Source organism: Nuphar pumila, chromosome 11 (assembly GCF_984573655.1).
Source record: "Nuphar pumila chromosome 11, dmNupPumi1.hap1.1, whole genome shotgun sequence".
Taxonomy (NCBI): domain Eukaryota; kingdom Viridiplantae; phylum Streptophyta; class Magnoliopsida; order Nymphaeales; family Nymphaeaceae; genus Nuphar; species Nuphar pumila.
The window spans coordinates 82911289-82930558 of record NC_143259.1 but is presented as its reverse complement, the minus strand read 5'-3'; positions in this window follow the sequence as shown (position 1 = coordinate 82930558).

Genomic DNA, 19270 nt, shown 5'->3' with positions numbered 1-19270 from the left:
GTCTTTGGAAAATGGTTGAAAATTTATGGGAAAATTCCTTTTGAGAAAGGGAATTAGATCTTAGGAAATTGAAATTTTGGAAATCTGATCTTGAAAAATTGATTTTGACTCTTGAAAATATTTGGAAATTCTCTTGGAAAATTGAGAAATAAATTTAAAAAGGGAATAGTCTCCAAGAAAATCGCGAGAAATTGGGAAGAAACCCCTTTTAAAATATTGAGAAAGGTGAACTTTTTTTAAAAAAAAAATCTTTAAGAGATCCTTGAGAAATCAACTATCTTAAAATATGATTTTTTTTTATCAAAAGGAAATGATGCAAACTATCCTAATTGAATGAATGTCCCTTTTATGAAAATATTTAAGGGAAATTTTGAGAAAATATGCATTTTAGAATTAGACTAAGGTAAAAATTCTACATTTTCCGACTATGGTCGTAAATATGTTTGTAATTTACTTAGTTAATTCTAAAATATTTTATAAAAATGGAAAATATGTTGTGACTATTTGGAAAATAGCCAAAGAGTGTAGGCTCAGTGTGACTAGTAGGAAGATGGCAAATCTGGGTCTCGTCCGTATTCTGACTATGGCCATAAATACGGACTCCACCGAGTTTGTCAACTCCCTAAGAGTTAGTGCAACGTGCCATTCGTGTCCATCCATGGTGATTTTCAAAGGAAAATGCATAATTCACACATCAGGATATTACAAAAAAATAAACTATATGATATGCATCCTACTCTAAGCGGAAAAGTAACTCTTATTCCATCATTTATTTTACATTTACATCAATGAAATAAAAGAAATAAAAATGAAAGAAATTTCTCCTCTCGAGTGTCCCTGCAAAACTAGAAATTAGATTAGTATAGAAATGTAGGTTTTTCCAAGATTTTTTGATAATATCTAGAAATTATCGGATTTATCTGGATATAAACCCAATCTGATGCCTCCTTGATATGAATATGACTTGAAATCATAAAAATGTCAGAAAAATAGGGTAATAAAGATTTTAAATTCAGAATTATGGTCAAAATAACCAAAATACCCCTAATAACGAGGTTATACCTTTTGAAATTAGGGTTTTTGAAGTTGTTTTGATAAAATTTGAGAATTTTGAAATTCAAAATGAACCAAATGATGATGGAATGAATGATGAGCTATGATGATATGCTGCTGACCCTGATGGGATTATGAAATAAGAAAATAAAATCAAAATCTTGGCCGAAATGGTGAATTTCGTTTGTTTTTTGCCTGGATCGGGGTCCCGCGGGAGCCTTGTTTTGATTATACGATTAACCTGAATATCAAACAACCTTCAAATTATGCCAAATTTGACAAAGAGCATCCATTTACTCTTAGGATCAGTATAGAATAATAAAATGCATGAAATGGTATAATCTAGATGCAAAATTTCAAATAAAATTCTAAAATACGCAAATTTCGATTGCAGGTGCGAGCCAAACGTAGTATTCAACACAATAATGAAGCAATTCACCATAGAAATGATTGATATTTTGCAGGCTACTGACAGACATGAAAATGAACAAATTTGGCTTTTACAACCCCAGGATTTAACCTATAATGAGTTCGGTAGCAGGGATCTAATTCTGATAGGTATGAAATTAGCGGGATCCGCTATAAAAATAGGTAAAAGCAATAATAGGCTACCAAAATTTCCGAGATTTTAAGGGGACATTCCTAACATTCATACAAAAAAAATTCATGTTTATAGTCTTGGCATTTGACCCACTGACAGAGAGACAAAATTATGATGATACATGCATAAATCATAAAGACAGGTATAAATGTTGAAACAACAGACTAACATTAAAATTACAGAAAGGGCATGCAAACTGTTCTAAAAATTCAGAATCAAATAGTGGACATCTAAAACATGAAGTTCCTCTTTTACAGATCCGGATTTCAAGTTATACCCAGAGAGCAACAGTCGACTCAAGTTGACCCAGAGTCTTAAGAGCTCGTATCGGGCTCTGACACGTGGCCATAGTCTCAGATTTTTGACAGGTAGCAAAGCATTTTGGAAACATCTGATAAAATCATATTAAATACTAGATTCAATCCTGAGTCCAGGGCATTTTTTGAATCAGGAATCGGATCTCCCCTGAGGGAGGTCTCAATTTTACAAATCGGGATCCGATACCCTTAACATTTTTTGGGTCTTAAAACTCGGTCCAGTACTTTAGGCTTTGAATAAAGAAAACAAATTCAAATGATTCTGATTTTTTTGCAAAATATCAGGAACAACTATTCGCATGATACATGATTTTTTGGGGATTTTTAGAATAAAATGCAAACATGGAATAATGTGTGGACTATACGTAGAAATCAGGACTCTACAGAAATGAATGATATGCAAAGTAAATCATGAAAATGCTATTAAAAGAATATACCTAACATGATGCATGCACTTTAATGATGATATGATGCAGATGATTCAGGGAGGTCGATTGCATTTGATATTCACCATTGAAAAAGAGGTTCGGTCCATCGGTTTGGACGAACCATCTTTTCATTCGGTTTTTAGAAAGAGTCATTACATGGTGAGCCCATGCTCTACACGAATCCAGTTTTGATCTGGATATTCCCTCATATTCATAGTCATTGTCCACGAGATATTCTTATTTTAATAGAGAACACATAAATGAGAGAGGATAATGCTTACCTTGGTGTCGCTAATGGTGGTGAACTTCGATCCTTGATTTCAGTTGTCACTGGGATATGAGGTGAAAGAGGAAGGGTGGAGGTCGACTCCTCAATGCCTGGTTGCTCCTTGGTGGTTCAGCTGCTCCTTGAAGCTTCTTGGCGTTGATTGAATTTGACTTGAGCTTGGAAGAGATGGCTGCCGGTATGAGTGGGGTGGAGATGGTATTTCAATTGATACGGCTGGGGCATTAGAGAAGGTGATGGCACTAGTTGGAGATTGGTTGAAGACACGGCTGCAAGGTGAAGGGAAAATGGAGGAGGTTGAAGGGATATGCGTGAAGGAGGCTAAGGGTCAGAAAGAGAGAGAGGGAGGAAAAGTGGGAATTCCAAAAGCAGCAGGATGCTTCCCCTCTTGGATGGGACGGCTAGGTGAGTTTAAAAAGATGGGAGCTACAAGTTAGGAAAAGCAACAACAACAACAACAACAACAACAACAACTACTACGCCTTCATCCCAAAACAATTGGGGTCGGCGATATGAACCAACAAAGAAAATCATTCTGGGTCTTCCACATGAATCCTTCTCTTCCATTCATTTCTATCCAATGCCATGTCCTCTGTGAGGTTCAAAGCATTCATATCATTTCCTATCACCTCCATCCATGTCTTCCTAGGCCTACCCCGACCTCTTATAACTAATATATTTTCTCATTTCTCCATCCTTCTAACTGGAGCATCATTAGGCCTTCGTCGAATATGTCCAAACCACCGTAAACGATTCTCTCTCATCTTATTTTCAATGGGTGCAACGCCTACCTTCTTACGTATCTCCTCATTCTGAATCTTATCTTTTATTGTATTTCCACACATCCATCTCAGCATACGCATCTCAGCTACACTCATTTTTTGAATATGATGTCTCTTGGCAGCCCAACATTCTGTACCATATAGTAAAGCGGGCCTAATAGTCATCCTATAAAACTTTTCCTTCAACCGCAATGGCATTCTACGATCGCACAACACTCCAGTTGCACTCTTCCATTTCATCCACCCAACCTTTATCCTATGATTTACATCTCCATCAATTTCTCTATACTTTTGAATGATAGATCCCAAATATTTGAAAGAATCACCCACCAGTTTTTTTTGCTCACCAAGCTTCACTACACTCCCATCTCTATTTCGTTGCTTACTAAATCGACATTCCATGTATTCTGTCTTACTCTTACTCAACTTAAAACCTCTTGCTTCCAATGTTTGTCTCCATAATTCTAACTTAGCATTAACCCCAGCTCTAGACTCATCAATCAAAACAATATCATCAGCAAACAACATACACCACGACACATTTTCTTGAATTGATCTCGTAAGCTCATCCATCACTATAGCAAATAGGAAAGGGCTTAAAGCAGATCTTTGATGTAACCCAACCGTTATAGGAAAATTGGTTGTCACCCCTCCACAAGTGCGGACATTGGTTACTACTCCTTCATACATATCTTTAATTATACTAATGTACTTGAGAGAAACACCTTTCTTCATCATTGTCCACCAGAGAACGTCCCTAGGTACTCTATCGTAAGCCTTCTCCAAATCAATAAAAACCATTTGCAAATCTTTGTTCCTCTCTCTATTTCTCTCAATAAGTTGTCTAAGAAGATGTTGTAAACACCCCAACTTTTCACCCTCATCCAGTGTTTGTCCATTTCATGTGTCATTGCATATCATTGCATGTATTCTGCATATCATTCCATCACATTGCATAGCATTGCATTTCATTTTCGAGATCCAGCACTCCTGTTTTCAAAACATTCAATCCAGATTTGAATTTTAAAGCTTTTATTTTAAAATCAATTTCAAAACCTGGGTTTTTATTCAACATTTTGTCATTTTCCAACCCCCGAGACCTTATATTTTGAAATATTTTCTCAAGAAAACAATCTGGATTCATTTCAAATTCAAATTTTAATCGATTTCAATTCACAGATGAGACCCATTGAGGTGGTGTCGCTTCTGAATTCCTCTATTAATCAAATTCCTCAAAATTTTGAAAGTTTCAGTCCGATCAGGACTCTGTCTCAGAGTCCTAATCCGGTCAGGAGTATGTTTTGAAGTCTGTTTTACTTCCATTTTCAATATTTTTCGTTTGTTTTCGAAATTTAGGTCATTTTACAGAGTCCAGTTAGTTCAGGACTCTATTTTAGAGTTCGGTCTAGTTAGGAGTCTAACCCTGACTGTGTTTTCGGACTTATTTTACCATTTCTTGATAAAATCTTTCGAAAATTCTTTCATTTGGCTCTTAAAATCTAAGATCTCAGAGTCCTAGGAGTTCAAGACTCTAACCCAGAGTTCCAGCTCTCTTGAGACCCTATTTTCAGAAATCTTGAAGTTCAAATATCGATTTTAACCCCTTTTCAAAGCCATTTTCAGTGTTTATTTTAAAATTTCCAAAACTCGATGTGGGCCCACTCAGTTGGCACCATATCCAGAGGAATTCTAACTCAGTTAGAACCTTATGCCATTTCAAAAATTATAACTTTGAAGTTTTTCTTTGAAAATCCTTTTGAAAACTCCTTCAATTTCAAGTTTTAAAATCGCTTTTTGAAAAACTCAAGTAGGGCCCACTCGGGGTGGCGCCATATTCGAGTCAGTCAGGCCTAGACTAGGGTTAGTTGATGTCTTGGTTAGTTTTAGAAATTTAGAAGAGTCAAAATCCATTTTGAAAACCCATTTTTAAAACTTGATTTCAAACTATTGTTTTTAAAGGTTTTAGTTAAGATTTTAAAAATCAAATGTGGAAAGTTCCAAGTGGCACCACATTTGGAGTCTCTAGGGTTAATTAGGGGTGTCATTAGGTGTTAATTAGGATTAGGAGTCTCTAAAAAAATCGTCCCCCTTAATGACTTTGGATAGGTTTTAAAAAGGGCAAAAAAGTAATTTGAAAACCCAAGACTAAACCTAATTTTTTTATTATAAAAGGGAGCATAGGGGGGGACGATTTTTACTATTCACTTACCTTCAATTCTTGGAGCTTCTCTCTCCTCTCCAGCCCTTCTTCCATTGCTGCAACTCTAAGGTATGAATTCCTTTGCTTTTTTCATATTTTATTTAATGATTTTAATGTTTTAAACCTAGATCTAGGCTTGGATACACCTCCTTATGGAAGATCAACCATGGTTTCACCTCAAGAACCATCAAGAATCAGCAAGAACGATCCAAAAAGGTGATCTAACCCTGTTTTGGATGATTTACAGGGATTTTAATCCATTAGAATTGATTTTAATATGATTCTTTACATTATTAACCAATAAAATATATGATTTACCCTTTTAATGGGTTAAATCTATGTTTTAAAGGTGATATCAAATTCCAGCCATTGATTCCCTGTTTTTATTTTATTTTCATGGTTTATTCATGTTTTTTTTACGTTCTATAGCATAGAAATAATTTTTATTTACTGTTTTATGGTTTATTTTATTGATTTACATTAGTTAGTGCATGGTTTTCCAAGTTTCTTAAATTTCTGTGTGTTTTAGGTTTAGAACAGTAAAGATAATGTTATTTCGGATTGAAGTTCTCATTGTTTATTTCTGATTTTTTTATATGTGGTGCATGCATGAGTTATTGAGTTACTGTAGAAAAATCAGAGGTTTTAAATCTCGGAAACTCTGTAAAAAAAAATCAGACATCAAATCGGGTTTTTAAAGCTTTAAAATCGTGGTTAAAATCAAGAAGGTAACTTGCTGTGATGATATTTCTCTCATCTTATATCCGATTTCAGATCTGTAAAGTGCTATGGATTCAAATTGAGTAGATCTGTCTGCTGTGAAATTTTTTGATTACTGTTTAGTATTTTTCCTCTTTCAGGGAATCTGTTTTTAAATTTAAAACTCATTAGGGTTTACCAAAACCCTAATCAGACTTTTGTTAGTCATAAATCTCAAACCACAGATCCGATTCATGATCTGTAAAAAGTGAGTATTATTATTTTTCTGTCTACTGTTCACCACTAAAAGTTGAGAGATTTTTGTTTAGGATTGCTATTTATGTTTGTATTTTCAATCTGAAACAACTGTTTTAATCCCTGTTAAAAGTGATATATTTTAGCTCAGATTGCCGGAAGGGTTTCTCCCTAACCAGAGATGCTTTTTCCGATCTGTAAATTGGGAAATCTCTGTTTTTCTTCTTAGTTAGTCTCTGTAAAACTTCATGGATTTTCATGGAGATTTGACCCCTGGTTCAGGTCTTGTACTGAGACTGGTTGGTGAATTAGGTCAAAAATAGTATATTTTTAAAGTTTAATGCAATTTTCTGATTAATTCAATGTCAAAAAATTATTTTTATAATTCCAATTCGACATTAGGGTTATAACAAGTGCAGGTACCAATTTTTAGGATTTTTGGAATCTGATTGATGGCTGAATTAAGCAAATTGCAAAACCGGGTTCCTGAAAGATCCAAAAACACTGCTAAAATCACAGTTTTTGTGATATTATTGGATTTTCGTGCATAAGCATATATTTTTAGGGTTTAATCATGTTCATAATCATATTAAGATGCTTTAGGTTTAATTTGATGCTCATTTGATTTCATTTAGTGCATAAAACCTAAGTTTTTACCAAAATCTATTTCTAAAAACCCTGATTTCAAGGCCATAGTCTTGCTATCAAAGGAAATTTGGTCATTTGACCTAAATTTCGAAATCCCTAACCCTAATTTTCACATATTTAATCATGTCACATCATATTTAGCTTAGTTTATTCCATTCAAATTTCAAAACTTGCATTTTATCCAAATATCTTTCTAAAAAACCCTAATTTCAAGGCCATAGTCTTGTTATTAGGGGTATTTTGGTCATTTGGACCCCAATTTCGAAATTTCATATCTTATCTTTCTTATTTATTCCATTTTATTTCATACTTTATCATTTTTATTTAAGGGAATCAAGGAAAATGCTTATATCTAGCAAAATCCAGTAATTTCTAGATATTACTGGATAAATCTAGAAAAGCCAACATATTTTCATTAACCAAGTTTTCTAGTTTTGCAGGTACATTGAAGACTTTATTTTTCATGTATTTAAATTTCAATAGTGATGTAAACTAAATTAAACTTTGGAATAAGAATTTACATTTCCTGCTTAGCTTAGGCAGCATTGCATATAGTTTATTTTTTTAAATAATGTTAATGTGTGATGGATGATGATTCATGCATATTCAAACTCACTATGGTCTACACGAATGACACATACACTAGCTTTTATGAAGTTTATAAACTTGGTGGAATTTGTATTTATGGCCATAGTCAGAATATGAAGGATACTAGATTTATGATCTTCACATTAGCCACATTCAGCCTACACTCTTAGGATAATTTCAAAAGGCACTGCATTTCTCAAAAATACAAAAAGGATTTTCTCAATTCCTCAAAATCAAGTATTTCAAATCCATATTCATTCATTTCATGCATTTGCCAATTCCAATTCAAATTTCAATTCAGAGAAATCAGTTTTCTCAAATTTTTCTAAGTCTTATTCAAAAATCGATTTTCTCAAAATATGGATTTGCCAATGATATTTCAAGTATTTCCCAAGTTCCAAATTCGATTTTCTAAGTTATATTTTCAGTTTCAAAGTTTGAATTCAAAGAAATCAAGTTTTCCAAAGTTATTTCACATTTCTCAAAATCGATTTTCACAAAACCTCTAGATTCTTCAGAAATTGATTTTCACTTTCTCAAATACAGTATCTCAACCTTGATTCATGATTTTCAAAGAGTTTATTTTCAATTATTTTTAATATTCAAAGCAAACATCATGTTTTCAAATATGCATTTTCAGAAAATTCATAGCACATGCCTGATTCTATGTGCATTTAGAAATTAGAATATGGTTTAGACAAGTTGAATAGAGCAGAGTATAAGATTGATCCTTGGTTCGATTACCCCTGTTAAAGGTGGCAGGAACGGTCGAACCTCGTACCGACAGGCAAGTCCCATTCTTTGGAATTATCCCGCATTTTAAAAACGGAGGCGAGTTATTTTCAAAATTTTTTTCAAAGGTCAGTTTGATTCGCAAAAAGTTAAAAATTTTGCGATGATAACAGGTTTGGCGACCGTGATGAGACCTGTCTTTGCCTGATCAATCTAATGCTCTACTTAGTTCAAATTGTCCAAATCAATTTCCATGGAATGTCAGCTTTTAATTTATGCTATCATGTGAACCTAGGAGCCTAGACTTGAACCCAGCTGACATGGAATGCATATAGACGAGGTATGGTTTGGTAGGACCATATTGAGGAGAATTATTCATGCTCACATAGACTTAGGTCTAATACAACACTCCTCAACTTAAGAATTGTATGAAAATAATGCTTGCTTCTTCAAATATTTCAAAAATCTATCTCTTTAGGACTTAGAGCCTTCTATTTGCCTGCATGTGCTCATGTTTTCAAAAAACCACCCCCACCTATATTGTCCCGGTCTTCACGTTACTGGGCTCTCTTCCAGAACCATAGTTCGGAACAGAGCCTCACAACTGGGCCACTTATTTGGGTGAAAACCCCCCGCCACGTACCAAGGGCCATAGTCCAACATATATCAGCAGGTGCTCAAGGATGTTGGAAAACTTGAACCTAGAACCGGAGAAATTGATTTTATGCCATGTACATCGAGCCTTGGCTTGAGTATATAGGCATAACTGGATTGGATACAGTTGATCTGAACCTTAGAGTTAGGATTAAGGTCCTACAGCTATTTCAAAATTTGTGCATCTAGAGTCAGCTTTTAGGGAATGTTGTTTGTGCATACTTGTTTATGCAGAATTTGATTGAATATGTTATTTCCTTTTTATTTTCCATATTTTCCCCAATTTTCTAAAAATACTGGACGATTTTCTCAAAATTCCCCAATCTATGTTCATGTACTGTCCATGTTTTAAACCTTGGACGATTTTTCAAATACTTCATTTTCCATATTTCATCAAACCCTAGACGATTCTCCAAATTTCCCTTAATTTCCTTCAAAACTCCAGGTGATTTCCCATCTTTCTTGTCTTCTGGATCTCGAATTTCCTGCTTTATTTTTATCCTGCCTGCATTTTCCTCAAAATTCTTGTATTTTCCAAGTCTTATTCCAATTTTCATGTCTTCCAGTCCGATGGCATCCAGTCAGCTTGATTCAGTCTTCCCTGAGGGTCACATCTCCTACGAGGTGCGACAAAGTCTTCCCGAACATCGAGTCCTCAGCACCGGATCCTTCTTTCCTCGGTGGTATTATTCATGGCTCAAAAGCTTCTATCGTATGTTTCTGGACCACTTGGACGATTGTGGGTTAGAACTGGCGTCCGCAGTGGGAAAGCAAACAGTCAACGGCAACTTGATCCATGCACTAGCAGAACGGTGGAATCCGAGCACTTCTACCTTCTGGTTCCCGTGGGGCGAGATGACGGTGCTGATAGATGAATTTTCAGAGATTATGGGATTGCCCGAGCCAGCCGGTCAGCCTGGAGATCCATTGGAGAAGCAGTTTTTAATTAATGTCAAGGGTCTGGACCCAAAAGATGCCTTAGCTCGCATGACGGGACGCAAGTCTTGGCCTCTGATTGAAGAAGATGGAAATGAATATGTGGACCTGCTCGAAATCTACAGACAACATGGGATATTTGTGGAAGTCAGCTCGTTGTCCAAGACAGCTCGAGAGAGAATTCAGCACGCGATGGTTCTGTTCACGGTGGGATTAGCTTTCTTCCCCGATGGACAAAATTACATGGATATCAGAATAGTTCAGCTTCTAAGGAGATAGGGAAGCCGACAGACCAGCCGCCTCTCCATAGCCATGGCCGCACTCGCCTTTCTATACCGAGGGTTGACTCGTTTCGCACTCGGAGAGTCGATCCTAGTCGAAGGGTGCACCTATGCCTTGCAGTCTTGGTTCCTCCGGCATGTGCCAGCCCGAGCCAGTTCATTCAGATACAATGGAGAGAAGCTTCTTCCAGTTGCGCGATACCGGTTCTTGATCGACAACCTTCAGGAGGAAGAAGTCGTATGGGACTACTTCGATCGTCAGGAATCACCTCCCAGATACACTTACGCTTATGGCAAGCGGTTCAGGCTACTTGGTCCCTTCTTCTGCGCGTACTATCATCCAGAGCGGTGTGTCAGGCAGTTCTCTCAGAGGCAGAAGCGCATAGAGATTCGTCCACTATTGGGGGTCTTGCCAGAGTTCGACCTCACATCAGATCAGTGGTCCGGAGCATATCATTCTGAAAGTGCACTAGGATCGAGGCAACGAGCACTAGAGGGGGGGTGAATAGTGCTTTTAAAAATTTCTGCGAAATATTGAAGGATTTTGCAAATCTCAAAGCAAACACACAAAGAACACAAGATTTTATCCTGGTTCGGTCAAACCCGACCTACATCCAGTCCCCAAGCAAAACCCGCTTGAGATTTTCCACTATCAACCTTGTAAACTACAAGATCACACAGACCATAACCGGTCCCACTTTCAGTAACAATCCCACTAAAAGCAAACAACTCCTTTACACCAAGGAGTCCTTCTTTTTACAGAAAAAAAATAACAACTTACAATACAACCTATGAGCCTTTCTTTTGAATGCAAATGAGATGCAATTGGCTTTTGAGGTTGTTGAAACACTCTACTCATGAATTCACTATCTCTCAAAGTGATTTGAGTGAAAACTGAAGTGAAAATATCACGTGAGTGAGAAAACAAATACTTGAATGAATAGGAGTGAAAAGCAAGATTCAAATCGATTGAATTGTTGTTTTTGAGTGTAAAATGCACTCATATTTATAGTTAAAAGTTTCCATACGTTGAGAGTATGAAAGGGTGTCAAAACGGTCCATTTCGAATGATCAAAACGTTTGAAAAATGAAAAGACACGCCTTTTTGAAGTTTCAGGAAAACGACAAAATTAGTCGACTGAAACATCAGTTAGTCGACTAATAGTTAGTTATTAGTAGACTGACAGTTATCGTCGGTCGACTGATCTGTTAATCGAGCCGTTTGAAAATCTGAACTTTTGAAACTTAGTCGACTGGAGAAAAGTTAGTCGACTGATAATATCATCAGTAGACTGAAAAACCTTTTAGTCGACTGATAAAAAGCATTAGTCGACTGCTGCTAAATTTTTAGAAAACACATGTTCTGTTCAGTCGACTGATAAAACCATTAGTCGACTGCTGCTAATTTTCAAGAAAACAGACATTCTGTCCAGTCGACTGATAAAATCTTCAGTCGACTAATTTGACAAAAATGACTTTTTAGAAAATATGGCGCAAAAGGATTAGTCGACTGATAAGTCTATTGGTCGACTAATAAACATGAAAATTTAAGAAAAGAGTTTTCTAAAAAGATTTTCAAAAGAGTTTCTTTTAGAAAAGTTTTTCTAAAGACTTTTAAGGTGAAATGCAACCTAAATATGCACTCTAAGTAAGGCTCTTACAAGAATCTAAGACTTTTAATGAATTAAACATTTGCACACTAGTCTTCAAGGATTCTTCACCGAATTCTTCAATTTCTTCATAGCCTTAGCTGAAATGCAGTTGATTCTACTTGCTCATCATCAAAACCTTGTACTTGAAGTATCATGTATGGCTTCATTGTCGTAACACATTCTGCCAGACATGGCTGGGATTCCTTTGTCAGTCTTACTATTTTTCCTGGTCCTCGTGTATCTTCTGATTATCCGGAGTGGTGGAAAATTGTTTGTCCCCCTCCCCTCTGTCAAGTGTATTATTGATAAAATCATGTTTTTCCCCTCAATAAAATTCCTTTATTTTACATTTCACTTTGGTTTGACGACCTCGCCTAGGTAACAAGGCATATTTCCAGTTGTTTATTTTGCAAAGAATAGCAGCGCAATTGTCGTAACTCCAGCGACGACTCAATCCCTAGTAATGGGATATTATTTCAATTGTCTACCAAAATTCTCAATAAATATTTTCCTCCAACCAAACTTCCTTCAGAAGCCTAACCATCAGTTCTACCTTGCAGAGAGCATCAACAATATTCAAGAAAACATTTGTGATACCCGATGGTTCATACAAGGTCCGGAAAGAAAACCCTATCAGTCGAAGGCGTCGCGTACTCAGTAGCTTCAGAAGAAGAGATGGACTCCCCCCGATCAGCTAAAAATCAGGGACAGCAGGTTGAGGATGACATTGATCCTCAAATGTACATCATGTTCAAGAAAATGATGACCAAGATGCTGGCAGAGCAAGCTGAGGCCAGTACTGAGCTAATTCAGACCAAACATAAAGATAAGGGTCATGCCGCCAAGAATGTGAAAAGTATCAAAAAGCAAAGTCGTCATGAGGGCGTATCTGATGAATCAGAATCAGCAGATGATACTAACAAGGAATGTGAAAATAAACATCAATTCAAAAGGTCGACTCAGGGCCAGGGGTCAGCTTACAAATCCAAAAATCAGTCTGTCGATGACCCTACTCAGTCGCAGCTAAAAGACATGATGAAAATGGTCAAAGATCTGCAGGCCCGCGACAAGGGCAAGAAAGTCTTCACCAGCGAAGACTTCTATGATGGTTTAGATGGGGACGACAATCTGGATAATCTCCCCAGAAAATTTATCAAGTTTGATGGTTTTGGCGACCCTAAGGCTCATCTCGCCATGTTCTTCGCTGAATGCTCTAGATTCAAGCGAGATAATCGGGCACTCTTCCTTTGTTTCCCTCGCAGTCTGGAGGGAACAGCAGCCAAGTGGTATTCAGAGCATGTCAACCCAATTGAGTTGAAAGAATTCGATAAGGTGGTGAACATGTTCATCGAGCGATTCCTCTTTAATGCCGAGGTGCTCCCGACCCTCAGTCATCTCTGCGGCCTAAAACAGAGAGAAAATGAAAAAGCTAGAGACTTCATCCACCGCTGGAGGTCGGCTTGTAATAAAATGAGAGATCCCATATCAGAGGGGCACGCTTTGTCCCTAATTCTCAGTAACTTCTCACAACCGCTGAAAGGCCTCATCTCCACTGCACCATACAGAACCTTTATAGAGTTAACAGAGCGAGCCGAATGGCTCGAATTGAGTATGGAGAATGGTTTCTACGAAGGTTTCACTTTCACGAAAAACAGCAGTCAGAATGAGTCGAAAAAGAAGACTCATTTCACTAATTCTGTCAGTAATAAACGGAATCATCGCAAGGGGCAGAATAGAGACTTCTGTTATGGGGCAGGAGGTTCAAACAAGAATGACCAGAAAGGAAAGTCGATCCTGCAATTCAGCAAGCCGCTTCAACTAGAGCAGGGATCAAAACCCCGAGAGAAAGTGAAGCACGAAGGATGGAGCTATGAGAGGAAGTTCACTCCATTAGATCAATCACTCGAGACTGTGCTCGAGTACCTGTTGACCAAAGAGATGGTCAAATTGCCCAGGCTGGTCGATCCTTCCGCTCCTATGGGAAAATTCAAAGACCAATTCTGCAAGTTTCATCGAACAGTGGGGCACAACACTGAGAATTGCTTTGTTCTGAAGAACATTGTTCAGGACCTTATTGATAAAAATCTTCTGGTAGAAGGTGCGGAAGATGAAAATATAGATATTCTAAAAGAGCCATTTCCTCATCATTCTACAGTAGTCATTACCGAACAGCTGTTTTGACCACAGGAGCATATCAGGCCGTGCTCTGAAAATGACATGCAAGCTCAGCATCAAGTCCTGGTATTGCAGTAGGCTCGGTCCAAGGCCCAGAAGATGGACCTTATTTCAGCTTTCAGCAAATTGAAAGTATCTGACAAGCCCACCAGGATATCTCCCGAGGTAGCCAGAAGTATGCCATGGCTCCCTAAGCATCTCATTAAGTCCACCCAAAAGAAAAGCGGGACATCCACTCTAAAGCCTATTACAGCATTATCCAATGTCTCAATTTTGGACTTAACCCAAGCTTTCGCTAAACATCAGCAAGTATTAAATAATCTGTTGCAGAAAATCAAGGTGAAACCAAGCATAACTCCGGAAGACATGGCCCACATAGTCAATCAGGCCATGACTAATGCTCCAGTTACTTTCTCCGATGAGGATCTCCCTAAACCTTATGTATTTCACAACAATGCCTTGTATGTTGTGGTTCAAACCAGAGGGATGACAGTTCCTCATGTGCTGATCGATGGAGGCAGCAGCCTCAATATATGTCCGGAAATGACCGCCTAAGCTTTGGGCATTAAAGAAGAAGAATACATTCCAGATCCAATCACCGTTTATGGGTTCGACAATCATGGCCAAACAGCGAAAGGAAAAATATTCCTGGAGATCTTTATTGACTACTCGGTCCATTCAATTCTCTTTCACGTGGTCAATGTGCCGCCCACTTATAATCTGTTTCTCGGGAGACCATGGATCCACAACACAAACGCAGTACCATCTACTCTGCATCAGTGCATCAAGTGGTCAAAAGGTGGTATGATCACGACAGTCTTGGGCGAGGATCCGGAGCAGAGGCTAGCACAGCCCATGGTTCCCAGGCCCTCTTTCACTACTGATATCCCTAGCATTAGGGGTATTGAAGAAGTCAGCTTTGAAGAGAATTCAGGAATAATACAGATGACAGAGCAACCCGAGCATACGGTTGCTACGACCCGATGGGGAGGTCCACAGTTCTTCAAGATTGGAGGACGAATTGATTACAGCACACTTAAGGGTCATCCTCTATTCTCGCAATTTATGAAGGCTAAAAAGGGATTTGATTTACTAGTGAAGCACGGCTATCAGCCTTTTCAAGGCCTAGGCAAAAATAAAGATGGTCGTCTTGAACCAGTGATTCCTCAGCATTGCCCTAAAAGGGCCGGATTGGGCTTTAATGGCCGAAGATCTCGGAAGGGCACTGTTTTCATTAAGGGAACGCATTAGAAGAATTTATTTGTCTTTCCTTTTCTATTCTTTTGTCGGGATGATATCCCATTTTATTTTCATCATTGTCATTTTGATTAATTCTATCTTTCAATAAAGTTGCCAGTTTCCTTTGTCTATCTTGGTGCCATTTGTCTCTTTACTCCTCAATATTAAATCTTCACAAAATTGAAATCATTTTGCTCTTTTATCTTTCCAATTATTTTCAATAAAAGCAATTTATTTCATGATGAGCAATTTCCCTAAATCAATTTATCCTCCAATTTTCAGAATGTCTTCCCGATCTATCAAGAAGCTCGTCTTTAATCCAAAAGCCTGTTCGAAGTCAGCAGTAATTCATCGGGTCAGAATAAGAGCAGAATGCAGTCAGACTGCAAACCAGTCAGAAGAATTTGCAGAGTTCGATTCAGCTCTTCAAGAACTGCCAGAATTTGCATCTGTTCAGAAGCAAGATGAGCCATCATCCTTAGTTCAAGATCCGACTGAGGATATCAATATCGGATCAGAAGACGATCCTAAAATTCTCAAGATTGGCAGTGGTTTGAGTCCAGGAGAGAAAGAAAGGCTCACTCATTTCCTCAAGCAGCATGAAGAAGTATTCGCATGGACTTATGAGGATATGCCAGGTTTGGATCCGAAATTGGTGGAACATCGCCTCATTCTGAAGCCTGAGGCGAAACCAGTCAAGCAGAAGTTGAGAAAAATGGATCCTCGAATCGAGCAACAGGTCAAGGAAGGACTTGAGGATCTGCTTAAAGCATGATTCATTCGAGCAATTGATTACCCGGATTGGTTGGCGAATATCGTAGCAGTTCCTAAGAAGAATGGTAAAGTACGAATCTGTATCGACTTCCGTGATCTCAATAAAGCCACTCCGAAGAATGACTATCCGCTCCCAAACATTGATCTCCTAGTCGATAGCACAGTCGGGCATGCTATGTTTTCCTTTATGGACGGATACTCCGGATATAATCAAATCAAATTGGCCGCTCGTGACCAATCCAAAACATCCTTTACCATGCCATGGGGCACTTTCTGTTACACGGTTATGCCTTTTGGGCTTAAGAATGCTGGAGCCACTTATCAGCGCGCTATGGCCGTTATTTTCCATGATCAGATGCACAAGACTATGGACGCATATGTCGATGATATTTTGGTAAAATCCAAAGAAGAGGAAGATCACATCGAAGCTCTTAATCAAGTCTTCAAGCGACTCATTCTTTACAAGCTAAGACTCAATCCACAAAAATGTGTCTTTGAAGTCGAATCAGGCAAGTTGCTAGGCTTCTTGGTCAGCAAGAAGGGAATAGAAATGGATCCCGCTAAGGCCAAAGCTATCATTGGCATGCCGCCCCCGACTAATCTCAAAGAATTGCGTAGTCTTCAAGGACGTATGCAATCAATTCGGCGATTCATTTCTAATTTGGCCATGAGATGTGAGCCTTTCAATCATTTGCTCAGAAAAGGAGTGAGGTTCGAATGGGGACCAGAGTGTCAGCAGTCGTTCGAATGCATCAAAAAATATCTTCTCAATCCTCCTGTTTTAAAGACGCCAAAATTAGGGAAACCCCTATTGCTATACATTTCAGTTAATCAAGTTGCTTGCGGCGGATTCTTGGCGCAATACGAAGAAGGCAGCTTGATAGAACATGCCATTTACTATGTGAGCAAGACCTTTATTGATTACGAGAAGAAATACTCTCAGATAGAGAAAATGTGTTTAGCTCTGGTATGGATGTGTCAGAAATTGAGACATTATCTATTGGCGTCTGAAGTCAAGATTCTATCTAAATTAAATCCTCTCAAGTATATTCTTGAACAACCATTTCTCAGCGGACGAATCACCAAATGGCAAGTCCTATTAATGCAATACGACTTGGAATATGTCTCTCAGCAATCTATCAAAGGCCAAGCAATTGCAGACCAATTAGCAGATTTTCCTCTAGCAGAGGATGTTAAAGCTGAGGATGATTTCCCCGATGAGCGGATCTGCAATATTCAACAATCCCCAATTTGGAATTTATTCTTTGACGGTTCCAAGAATATGGCAGGCATAGGAATCGAAATTCTGCTAATTACACCAGAGAAGGAGATGATTCCCTTTTCTCTTAAACTGGATTTTCAGTGCACTCATAATATGGCCGAGTATGAAGCTTTGATACAAGGTCTGAAAATTCTACAGGACTTCAATGTCAGAAGAGTGCATGCTTATGGCGATTCTTTGCTCGTCGTCAATCAAGTTCTGGCCGAATGGCAAGTGAAAGATCAGAAATTACTTCCTTACCAGAAGATTGTCTCAGCTCTTGCCAACAAATTCGAAGAATTCCAACTTTTCCATATCAAGAGAGATTTCAATCAAGTTGCAGACAGCTTAGCCAATATGGGATCCATCATGTCTTTCAAGGGTGGAGAACCTTGTCGCTCATTTGAAATTGGCAGACTTGATCAACCCGCTTTCGTCCCAGTAGAGCAGATAAACCAGGCTGAGCAAAAGAAGAAGCCCTGGTATCATGATATCAAAAATTTCATTAAAACTGGCGAATTTCCTCCAGAATTATCAAAGAGAGAGCGGCGAGCAATTCAACGCATGTCTGCTCGATATTTTATTCTTGCCGACGTCCTTTATCGTCGTGGATTCAGTTCTGAGTATTCCAGATGTTTGGACGAAGAAGAAGCCGAAGAAGTTGTGCAAGAAGCACATGAAGGTATTTGCGGTGGTCATGTCGGCTATCAGACTCTCGTCAAACAAATCATCCGAGCAGGATATTATTGGAAAACTATGCAACAAGATTGCTATCGTTTTATGAAGAAGTGCGTTCAATGTCAGATGCATGCGCCTTCCATTCATGCGCCAGCGACATACTTGCAATCTGTCGTCTCGCCATGGCCATTTTCCATGTGGGCTTTCGATGTTGTAGGCCCCATCACTCCTTCAGCCTCCAATGGTCATAAATATTTTCTGGCCGCAACAGAATATTTTACTAAATGGGTAGAAGCAGTCACTCTACGCACAGTAGAAGGTCGACACGTGGTTTCTTTCAACCATAAGAATATCCTTTGTCGTTTCGGTATACCGCATGATATTGTGTCGGATAATGGCAGTCATTTCAAAAATGAGAGAATGAGGACATTCTGCTCAAAGTTCAAAATTCATCATCATTTTTCCGCTCCTTATTATCCTCAAGGGAATGGTCAGGCAGAGGCCACCAACAAGATTCTGATTCGAATCCTGGAGCGAACTTTAGAAACGGGCCATGACTGGCATGAAAAGATTCATGATGCATTATGGGCATACAGAACCACCATTCGAACTCCAACAAATGCTACTCCGTCAGAACTTGTCTACGAAACTGAAGTAGTACTGCCTCTACATGTTCAGAAACCTGCTCTGAAATTTGCATCACTTCTAGAATTACCTCTTGATCAGTATCAGCAACAACTACTGGTACAGCTTGATTTGCTCGATGAAAGAAGGATCAGAGCAGCAGAGCATGCTCAATCCTATCGCCAGAGGATAGCCCGACAATATGCAAAATCTGTCATTGAGAGAAAATTTCGGGTCAATGATCTAGTGCTCAGATCAACAGCTTATCTCAGGCACCGCCCGAGTGGCAAATGGTCGCCAAATTGGGAAGGTCCTTATGTTGTCAAAGAGGCACTACCTCTCAATTCATATCGGCTCATCAATGCTGATGGAATATAATTACCAGATCCCATCAATGCTCGACATTT